The sequence below is a fragment of the Triticum aestivum genome, chromosome 7B, assembly GCF_018294505.1.
Source record: "Triticum aestivum cultivar Chinese Spring chromosome 7B, IWGSC CS RefSeq v2.1, whole genome shotgun sequence".
NCBI lineage: Eukaryota > Viridiplantae > Streptophyta > Magnoliopsida > Poales > Poaceae > Triticum > Triticum aestivum.
Genome location: NC_057813.1, coordinates 718,008,216 through 718,020,229, shown reverse-complemented (window position 1 = coordinate 718,020,229; position 12,014 = coordinate 718,008,216).

Below are 12,014 nucleotides of genomic sequence, written 5' to 3'. Positions count from 1 at the left end.
CCAGCAAGGGGGGGGGGGGCTTTTACTTTTTTTGGTTTTACTTTTTTTATTTACTGTTTTCATTTAAAGTTTCTTTTATTTTAGTTTTATAAAATACCCAGTCAGCACCTAATTTAGTATTACTAATCAGTCCACTGCCACAATTATTTTGGCACACCACTAATTTAGTTTTATTACTATAACTTTATAAAAGGCATCTAATTAATTGTTTTTGCTGTCATCTCTATTACTTTAGTGCATTTAAATATTTTATTAAAAGATAATTTATCCACCAATATTTACTAAGGATTATTTGACACATTAGGAACAATTTAGTTTTGACTTCTGAAAAATTTAATTGTTTAACTTAAATTCAAACTTTGAATGTGAATCGTTTCGAACTAACGCGAGATTATCAACAGTAATCCGAGGTGACGTGGTATCGTTAACGTGGGGTTACTGTAGCCTAATTATCCGGGCGTCACAGGCTTTGCCACAAATACTATGTCAACTACATGATCATGCTAAGATATATGACAATGACGAATGTGTCATGATGAACGGTATGGTGGAAAGTTGCATGGCAATATATCTCGAAATGGCTATGGAAATGCCATAATAGGTAGGTATGGTGGCTGTTTTGAGGAAGATATAAGGAGGTTTATGTGTGACAGAGCGTATCGTATCACGGGGTTTGGATGCACCGGCGAAGTTTGCACCAACTCTCAATGTGAGAAAGGGCAATGTACGGTACCAAAGAGGCTAGCAATGATGGAAGGGTGAGAGTGCGTATAATCCATGGACTCAAGATTAGTCATAAAGAACTCATATACTTATTGCAAAAATCTACAAGTCATCAAAAACCAAGCACTACGCGCATGCACCTAGGGGGATAGATTGGTAGGAAAAGACCATCGCTCGTCCCCGACCGCCACTCATAAGGAGGACAATCAAAGAACACCTCATGTTTCAAATTTGTTACATAACGTTTGCCATACGTGCATGCTACGGGACTTGCAAACTTCAACACAAGCATTTCTCAAATTCACAACTACTCAACTAGCATGACTTTGATATTATTACCTCCATATGTCAAAACAATTATCAAGCATCAAACTTTTCTTAGTATTCAACACACTCATAAGAATTCTTACAAATCTTGTATGCTTAGCATATTAGGATTATTTAAGCAAATTACCATGCTATTTAAGACTCTCAAAATAATCTAAGTGAAGCATGAGAGTTCATCTATTTCTTCAAAATAAAACTACCATCGTGCTCTAAAAGATATAAGTGAAGCACTAGAGCAAATGACAAACTACTCCGAAAGATATAGGTGAAGATCAATGAGTAGTTGTATAATTATACAACTATGTGAAGACTCTCTAACATTTAAGAATTTCAGATCTTGGTACTTTATTCAAACAGCAAGCAAATCTAAAGAAAATAAAATGACGCTCCAAGCAAAACACATATCATGTGGTGAATAAAAATATAGCTCCAAGTAAAGTTACCGATGGATGAAGACAAAAGAGGGGATGCCTTCCGGGGCATCCCCAAGCTTAGACGCTTGGTTATCCTTGAATATTACCTTGGGGTGCCTTGGGCATCCCCAAGATTAGGCTCTTGCCACTCCTTGTTCCATAGTCCATCAAATCTTTACCCAAAACTTGAAAACTTCACAACACAAAAATTAACAGAAAACTCGTGAGCTCCGTTAGCGAAAGAAAACAAAACACCACTTCAAGGTACTGTAATGAACTTATTCTTTATTTATATTGGTGATAAACCTACTGTATTCCAACTTATCTATGGTTTATAAACTATTTACTAGCCATAGATTCATCAAAATAAGCAAACAACACACGAAAAACAGAATCTGTCAAAAGCAGAACAGTCTGTAGTAATCTGTAACTAACGCAAACTTCTGGAACTCCAAAAATTCTAAAATAAATTGGTGGACCTGAGGAATTTGTCTAGTAATCATCTTCAAAAATAATAAACTAAATAGCACTCTCCAGTAAAAAGTTGAAGCTAATCTCGTGAGCGCTAAAGTTTCTGTTTTTTACAGCATGATCATAAAGACTTCACCCAAGTCTTCCCAAAGGTTCTACTTGGCACAAACACTAATTAAAACACAAAACCACATCTAAACATAAGCTAGATGGATTATTTATTCCTAAACATAACCAAAAAGCAAGAAACTAAAATAAAATTGGGTTGCCTCCCAACAAGCGCTATCATTTAACGCCCCTAGCTAGGCATGATGATTTCAATGATGCTCACATAAAAGATAAGAATTGAAACATAAAGAGAGCATCATGAAGAATATGACTAGCACATTTAAGTCTAACCCACTTCCTATGCATAGGGATTTTGTGAGCAAACAACTTATGGGAACAATAATCAACTAGCATAGGAAGGCAAGACAAGCATAACTTCAAAACTTTAAGCACATAGAGAGGAAACTTGATATTATTGCAATTCCTAAAAGTATATATTCCTCCCTCATAATAATTTTCAGCAGCATCATGAATGAATTCAACAATATAACCAGCACATAAATCATTCTTTTCATGATCTACTTGCATAAAAAAATTGCTACTCTCCTCATAAGCAAAATTCTTCTCATTCGGAATAGTGGGAGTATCATAAGAGACTTGAATACTATAAATTGTTTCCACATTAAAAGAGTAATGTTCAGAGAAAGGGTACTCATAATCATGACAAATTTTATAAATATAATTATCACTACTTTTTATAGCATAAGCTTCATCACAATAATCATCATAAGTAGCAACTTTGTTCTCATCACAATCGATTGAAACCTCTTCCGAAATAGTGGAATCATTACTAAATAAAGTCATAACCTCTCCAAATACACTTTCATAAATATTATAAGATTCAACATCCTCCAAAATAGTGGGATCAGTACTTCCTAAAGTTGACACTCTTCCAAACCCACTTTCATCAATATAATCATCATAGGTAGAAGGCATGCTATCATCATAATAACTTTGCATATCAAAGCTTGAGAGGCTAAAAATATCGTCTTCATTAAACATAGCATCCCCAAGCTTGGGACAAACATTAATTGCAGCAAATATATTCTCAAATATGTCATCCTCATTAAACATAGCTTCCCCAAGCTTGGGCCTTTTCATATCATAAGCATAATCACTCTCATCATCAATAGTATGGATAGCACCAATAGTATAGCAAACATTATTATCATATTCTTCCAGGCAAGTGCCAAAAAGATTTTCAAGATCATAAGAAGTATTATTAACTTCCCAATCATAATCATCACAACAAGCAATAGGCATAACGAGGTCATCATCAAGTGCATCATCTTCCATAATTATTTTTGATTCATTTTCAAGAGGCATAACAAAAATAGGAGCAACTTTATTTGGGAGGGATACCTTTTTACCTCTCTTCCTTTTTCTTTTCTTCTTCTTCACCACATCATGTGTGGGTTCAATCCTCTTTTTGGAGCTCCTTATTAATGAGATTGGTTGAATAGAAGGCTCCTCCTCGTTACCTGATTCATCATAAGAAATAATAGGAGGATATTGGGAAGTCTCTTCCCTTTCATTAGTATTCTCTTCATCTTCTATTTGTTTTCTTTTCTTTATGTAATTGGCAATATAAGGATTTTCAATGCAATTCACAGCACAACACATATAAATTTTCTCTAGATCAAAATGAAGAACTTTATCAAGGGCAAATTTTGGAATGTCCTTAGTTATACGTTTAATTTCTTCATAACCCAAGAGCAAACTAAGTTCATTATGATGTGCAAGGGAAATCAAGTCATCACAATTTTTGGACACGATATGATCATGAAACAATTTGCATTGGGTACTAAAATGATCACGTTCATTGCAGAGTTCACAAGTATGGCTAAGAAAAAATAAATTTTCAGCACATTCATCTAGCTCTTCTTGCAATAGTTTGGTTTCTAAGTACTTATGCCTCTTGCAATATATATCTTCCCTATTTGGTGTGTACTTACAAACCCAATGCACTCCACAAAAATTGACATGTTTATAGGAGGCATTTTCATCATAACTAGTGCAATCATCATTAGTACTATGGATATTCAAGGAATTCATACTAACAACATTGCAATCATGCTCATCATTCACATATTTCATGCCAAGCATTATATGTAATTCTTCTTCTAGTACTTGAGCACAATTTTCCTTTCCATCATACTCACGAAAGATATTAAAAAGATGAAGCGTATGAGACAAACTCAATTCCATTTTTTTGATAGTTTTCTTTTATAAACTAAACTAGTGCTAAAACAAGAAACAAAAATATTCAATTGCAAGATCAAAAGATATACCTTCAAGCACTCACCTCCCCGGCAACGGCACCAGAAAAGAGCTTGATGTCTACTACGCAACCTTCTCCTTGTAGACATTGTTGGGCCTGCAAGTGCACAGGTTTGTAGGACAGTAGCAAATTTCCCTCAAGTGGATGACCTAAGGTTTATCAATCCATAGGAGGCGTAGGATGAAGATGGTCTCTCTCAAGAAACCCTGCAACCAAATAACAAAGAGTCTCTTGTGTCCCCAACACACCCAATACAATGGTAAATTGTATAGGTGCACTAGTTCGGCGAAGATATGGTGATACAAGTGCAATATGGACGGTAGATATAGGTTTTTGTAATCTGAAAATATAAAAACAGCAAGGTAGCAAGTGATAAAAGTGAGCGTAAACGGTATTGCAATGCTAGGAAACAAGGCCTAGGGTTCATACTTTCACTAGTGCAAGTTCTCTCAACAATAATAACATAATTGGATCATATAACTATCCCTCAACATGCAACAAAGAGTCACTCCAAAGACACTAATAGCGGAGAACAAACGAAGTGATTATGGTAGGGTACGAAACCATCTCAAAGTTATTCTTTCCAATCAATCCATTGGGCTATTCCTATAAGTGTCACAAACAGCCCTAGAGTTCGTACTAGAATAACACCTTAAGACACAAATCAACCAAAACCCTAATGTCACCTAGATACTCCAATGTCACCTCAAGTATCCGTGGGTATGAGTATACGATATGCATCACACAATCTCAGATTCATCTATTCAACCAACACATAGAACCTCAAAGAGTGCCCCAAAGTTTCTACCGGAGAATCGCGACGAAAATGTGTCCCAACCCCTATGCATAGGTTCATGGGAGGAACCCGCAAGTTGATCACCAAAACATACATCAAGTGAATCACGTGATATCCCATTGTCACCACGGATACGCACGGCAAGACATACATCAAGTGTTCTCAAATCTTTAAAGACTCAATCCGATAAGATTACTTCAAGGGGAAAACTCAATCCATTACAAGAGAGTAGAGGGGGAGAAGAAACTTAAGATCCAACTGTAATAGCAAAGCTCGCGATACATCAAGATCGTGCCAAATCAAGAACACGAGAGAAAGAGATCAAACACATAGCTACTGGTACATACCCTCAGCCCCGAGGGTGAACTACTCCCTCCTCGTCATGGAGAGTGCCGGGATGATGAAGATGGCCACAGGTGAGGGTTCCCCCCTCTGGCAGGGTGCCGGAACAGGGTCCCGATTGGTTTTTGGTGGATCTGGAGGTTTTGCATCGGCGGAACTCCCGATCTATCCTTTGTTCTGGAAGTTTTAGGGTACGTGGAGTTATATAGGCGGAAGAAGCACGTCAGGGGAGCCACGAGGGCCCCACGAGGGGCGTGCCCCCACCCTCGTGGCTTCCTCGTTCCTTGCTTGACGTGGGGTCCATGTCCATCCGGTAGCTTTCTGATGTCTACTACGCAACCTTCTCCTTGTAGACGTTGTTGGGCCTGCAAGTGCATAGGTTTGTAGGACAGTAGCAAATTTCCCTCAAGTGGATGACCTAAGGTTTTTCAATCCGTAGGAGGCGTAGGATGAAGATGGTCTCTCTCAAACAACCCTGCAACCAAATAACAAAGAGTCTCTTGTGTCCCCAACACACCCAATAAAATGGCAAATTGTATAGGTGCACTAGTTCGGCGAAGAGATGGTAATACAAGTACAATATGGATGGTAGATATAGGTTTTCAAGGTAACTAATGATAAAAGTGAGCGTAAACGGTATTGCAATGATAGGAAACAAGGCCTAGGGTTCATACTTTCACTAGTGCAAGTTCTCTCAAAAATAATAACATAGATAGATCATATAACAAGCCCTCAACATGCAACAAAGAGTCACTCCAAAGCCACTAATAGCGGAGAACAAACGTAGAGATTATGGTAGGGTACGAAACCACCTCAAAGTTATTCTTTAGGATCGATCTATTAAAGAGTTCGTACTAGAATAACACCTTAAGGCACAAATCAACCAAAACCCTAATGTCACCTAGATACTCCATTGTCACCTCAAGTATCCGTGGGCATGATTATATGATATGCGTCACACAATCTCAGATTCATCCAACCAACACAAAGTACTTCAAAGAGTGCCCCAAAGTTTCTACCGAAGAGTCAAGAAAACGTGTGCCAACCCCTATGCATAGGTTCATGGGTGGAACCCGCAAGTTGGTCACCAAAACATACATCAAGTGGCACGTGATATCCCATTGTCATCACAGATAAACACGGCAAGACATACATCAAGTTTCTCAAATAAAGACTCAATCCGATAAGATAACTTCAAGAGGGAAACTCAATTCATCACAAGAGAGTAGAGGGGAAGAAACATCATAAGATCCAACTATAATAGCAAAGCTCGCGATACATCAAGATCGTGCCATAGAGGAAACACGATAGAGAACACGAGAGAGAGAGAGATCAAACACATAGCTACTGGTACATACCCTCAGCCCCGAGGGTGAACTACTCCCTCCTCGTCATGGAGAGTGCCGGGATGATGAAGATGGCCACAGGTGAGGGTTCCCCCCTCCGGCAGGGTTCCGGAACAGGGTCCCGATTGGTTTTTGGTGGCTCTGGAGGTTTTGCGGCGGCGGAACTCCCGATCTATCTTCTGTTCTGGAAGTTTTACGATATGTAGGTATATATGGGTGCAAGGGGTACGTCGGTGGAGCTTCGGGGGCCCCACGAGGCAGGGGGGCGCGCCCCCCACCCTCGTGGCCAGCTCCTGTATCTTCTGACGTAGAGACCAAGTCTATCCTTTGGCTTTCCTTCCAAAAATAACTTCTCCAGTTGATTTCGTTCCGTTTCGACTCCGTCTGATATTCCTTTTCTAGAAACACCGAAATAGGCATAAACATCAAATCTGGGCTGGGCCTCCAGTTAATAGGTTAGTCCCAAAAATATTATAAAAGTGGATAATAAAGCCCAATATTGCCCAAAACAGTAGATAATATAGCATGGAGCAATCAAAAATTATAGATACGTTGGAGACGTATGAAGCATCCCCAAGCTTAATTCCTGCTCGTCCTCGAGTGAGTAAATGATAAAAATGATAATTTTTGATGTGGAATGCTAGTTGTCATAATTTCAATGTAATTCTTATTAATTGTGGTATGAATATTCAGATCCGAAAGATTCAAGACAAAAGTTCATATTGACATAAAAATAATAATACTTCAAGCATACTAACAAAGCAATCATGTCTTCTCAAAATAACATGGCCAAAGAAAGTTATCCCTACAAAATCATATAGTCTGGTTATGCTCTATCTTCACCACACAAAGTATTTAAATCATGCACAACCCCGATGACAAGCCAAGCAATTGTTTCATAGTTTTGAAATTCTCAAAACTTTTTCAATCTTCACGCAATACATGAGCGTGAGCCATGGACATAGCACTATAGGTGGAATAGAATGGTGGTTGTGGAGAAGACAAAAAGGAGAAGATAGTCTCACATCAACTAGGCGCATCAACGGGCTATGGAGATGCCCATCAATAGATATCAATGTGAGTGATTAGGGGTTGCCATGCAACGGATGCACTAGAGCTATAAGTATATGAAAGCTCAACAAAAGAAACTAAGTGGGTGTGCATCCAACTCGCTTGCTCACGAAGACCTAAGGCAATTTGAGGAAGCCCATCATTGGAATATACAAGCCAAGTTCTATAATGAAAAATTCCCACTAGTATATGAAGGTGACAAAATGAGAGACTCTCTATCATGAAGATCATGGTGCTACTTTGAAGCAGAAGTGTGGTAAAAGGATAGTAACATTGTCCCTTCTCTCTTTTTCTCTCATTTTTTTATTTATTTTTATTTTTTTATATGGGCCTTTTCTCTTTTTTTATGGCCTCTTTTTTTCTCTTTTTTTTATTTTTCGTCCAGAGTCTCATCCCGACTTGTGGGGGAATCATGGTCTCCATCATCCTTTCCTCACTAGGACAATGCTCTAAAAAATGATGATCATCACACTTTTATTTTCTTACAACTCAAAAATTACAACTCGATACTTAGAACAAAATATGACTCTATATGAATGCCTCCGGCGGTGTATCCGGATGTGCAATGACTCATGAGTGACATGTATGAAAGAATTATGAACGGTGGCTTTGCCACAAATACTATGCGAACTACATGATCATGCAAAGCAATATGACAATGATGGAGCGTGTCATAATAAACGGAACGGTGGAAAGTTGCATGGCAATATATCTTGGAATGGCTATGGAAATGCCATAATAGGTAGGTATGGTGGCTGTTTTGAGGAAGGTATATGGTGGGTGTATGATACCGGCGAAGTATTAGAGAGGCTAGCAATGGTGGAAGGAAGAAGGGTGTGTATAATCCATGGACTCAACATTAGTCATAAAGAACTCATGTACTTATTGCAAAAATCTACAAGCTATCAAAGCAAAGTATTACGCGCATGCTCTTAGGGGGATAGATTGGTAGGAAAAGACCATCGCTCGTCCCCGACCGCCACTCATAAGGAAGACAATCAATAAATAAATCATGCTCCGACTTCATCACATAACGGTTCACCATACGTGCATGCTACGGGAATCACAAACTTTTAACACAAGTATTTTTCAAATTCACAACTACTCAACTAGCATGACTCTAATATCACCATTTTCATATCTCAAAACAATTATCAAGCATCAAACTATTCTTAGTACTCAACACACTCATAAGAATTCTTACAAATCTTGTATGCTTAGCATATTAGGATTATTTAAGCAAATTACCATGCTATTTAAGACTCTCAAAATAATATAAGTGAAGAATGAGAGTTCATCTATTTCTTCAAAATAAAACCACCACCGTGCTCTAAAAGATATAAGTGAAGCACTAGAGCAAACGACAAACTACTCCAACAAGATATAAGTGAAGATCAATGAGTAGCTAAATAATTGTGCAACTATGTGAAGACTCTCCCATTTAAGAATTTCAGATCTTGGTATTTTATTCAAACAGAAAGCAAAACAAAATAAAATAACATTGCAAGGATAGCACAACTCATCTGAAGAAGCAAAAACTTAGGCTCAACCGATACTAATCGATAGTTGTTGAAGAAGAAAGGTGGGATGCCTACCGAGGCATCCCCAAGCTTAGATGCTTGAGACTTATTGAAATATTATCTTGGGGTGCCTTGGGAATCCCCAAGCTTGAACTTTTGTGTCTCCTTAATTCCTCTCATATCATGGTTTCTCTTTTTATCAAAAGCTTCATTCACAACAAACTCAACAAGAACTCGTGAGATAGGTTAGTATAAACCAATGCAAAACCTTATCATTTTCTACTGTAACAAATCACTAACATTATTATTCAACATTCCATACTAAATTCCTCTGCATATTTAATACTCCTATCCTCAAATAGAATCATTAAACAAGCAAACATATGCAAACAACGCAAACATAACAGCAATCTGCCAAAACAGTACAGTCTGTAAAGAATGCAAGAGTATCAATACTTCCCTAACTCCAAAAATTATGAACTAAAATTCCCACTGTAATAAATTTATCAGAGCTCAATATGCAAAAAGATTCAACATTATACCACTCTCTGACTTTTCTAGGGAATTTTTGCAACAGCGGTAAACTTTCTGTTTTCAAATAGCAACATGTATAGTAGCAAAATAAGCATGGCAAAGGCTATCCTTGACCTTTTTTATTGAACTAAAGATGCAAAACATTATTATAAATAATAGAAAGCAAATACTAACAAGAGAAAATGATGCTCCAAGAAAAACACATATCATGTGGTGAATAAAAATATAGCTCCAAGTGAAGTTACCGATGAACGAAGACGAAAGAGGAGATGCCTTCCGGGGGCATCCCCAAGCTTAGGCTCTTGGTTGTCCTTGAATATTGCCTTGGGGTTCCTTGGGCATCCCCAAGCTTAGGCTCTTACCACTCCTTATTCCATAGTCCATCGAATCTTTACCCAAAACTTGAAAACTTCACAACACAAAACTTAACAGAAAACTCGTGAGCTCCGTTAGCGAAAGAAAACTAAACACCACTTCAAGGTACTGTAATGAACTCATTCTTTATTTATATTGGTGTTAAACCTACTGTATCCAACTTCTATGTGGTTTAACTATTTTACTAGCCATAGAGTCATCAAAATAAGCAAACAACACATGAAAAACAGAATTTGTCAAAAACAGAACAGTCTGTAGTAATCTGTAACTAACGCAAACTTCTGGAACTCCAAAAAATCTAAAATAAATTGGTGTACCTGACTAATTTGTCTAGTAATCATCTGCAAAAAGAATCAACTAAACAACACTCTCCAGTAAAAGTTTTAGCTAATCTCGTGAGCGCTAAAGTTTCTGTTTTTACAGCATGATCATAAAGACTTCACCCAAGTCTTCCCAAAGGTTCTACTTGGCACAAACACTAACTAAAACATAAAACCACATCTAAACAGAGGCTAGATGGATTATTTATTCCTAAACCGAACCAAAAAGCAAGAAACTAAAATAAAATTGGGTTGCCTCCCAACAAGCGCTATCGTTTAACGCCCCTAGCTAGGCATGATGATTTCAATGATGCTCACCTAAAAGATAAGAATTGAAACATAAAGAGAACATCATGAAGAATATGACTAGCACATTTAAGTCTAACCCACTTCCTATGCATAGGGATTTTGTGAGCAAACAACTTATGGGAACAAGAATCAACTTGCATAGGAAGGTAAAACAAGCATAACTTCAAGATTTTAAGCACATAGAGAGGAAACTTGATATTATTGCAATATGTAGAATCATATGATTCTCTCTCATAATAATTTTCAGTAGCATCGTGAATGAATTCAAAAATATAACCAGCACCTAAAGCATTCTTTTCATGATCTACTTGCATAGAAATTTTATTACTCTCCACATAAGCAAATTTTTTCTCATGAATAATAGTGGGAGCAAACTCAACAAAATAACTATCATCTGATTGAAAATTAAGATCAAGATGACAAGTTTCATAGTTATAATTATTCTTTAAAGCATATGTGTCATCACAATAATGATCATAGATAGGAGGCATGCTTTCATCATAGTAAATTTGCTCATCAAAGCTTGGGGGACAAAAAATATCATCTTCATCAAACATAGTTTCCCCAAGCTTGTGGCTTTGCATATCATTAGCATTATGGATATTCAAGGAATTCATACTAACAACATTGCAATCCTGCTCATCATTCACATATTTAGTGCCAAACATTTTAATGCATTCTTCTTCTAACACTTTAGCACAATTTTCTTTTCCATCATACTCACGAAAGATATTAAAAAGACGAAGCGTATGAGACAAACTTAACTCCATTTTTTTAGTTTTCTTTTATAGAATAAACTAGTGATAAAAAAAGAAACAAAAAGATTCGATTGCAAGATCTAAAGATATACCTTCAAGCACTCACCTCCCCGGCAACGGCGCCAGAAACTGCTTGAGTCTACTACGCAACCTTCTCCTTGTAGACGTTGTTGGGCCTGCAAGTGCACAGGTTTGTAGGACAGTAGAAAATTTCCCTCAAGTGGATGACCTAAGGTTTATCAATCCGTAGGAGGCGTAGGATGAAGATGGTCTCTCTCAAACAACCTTGCAACCAAATAACAAAGAGTCTCTTGTGTCCC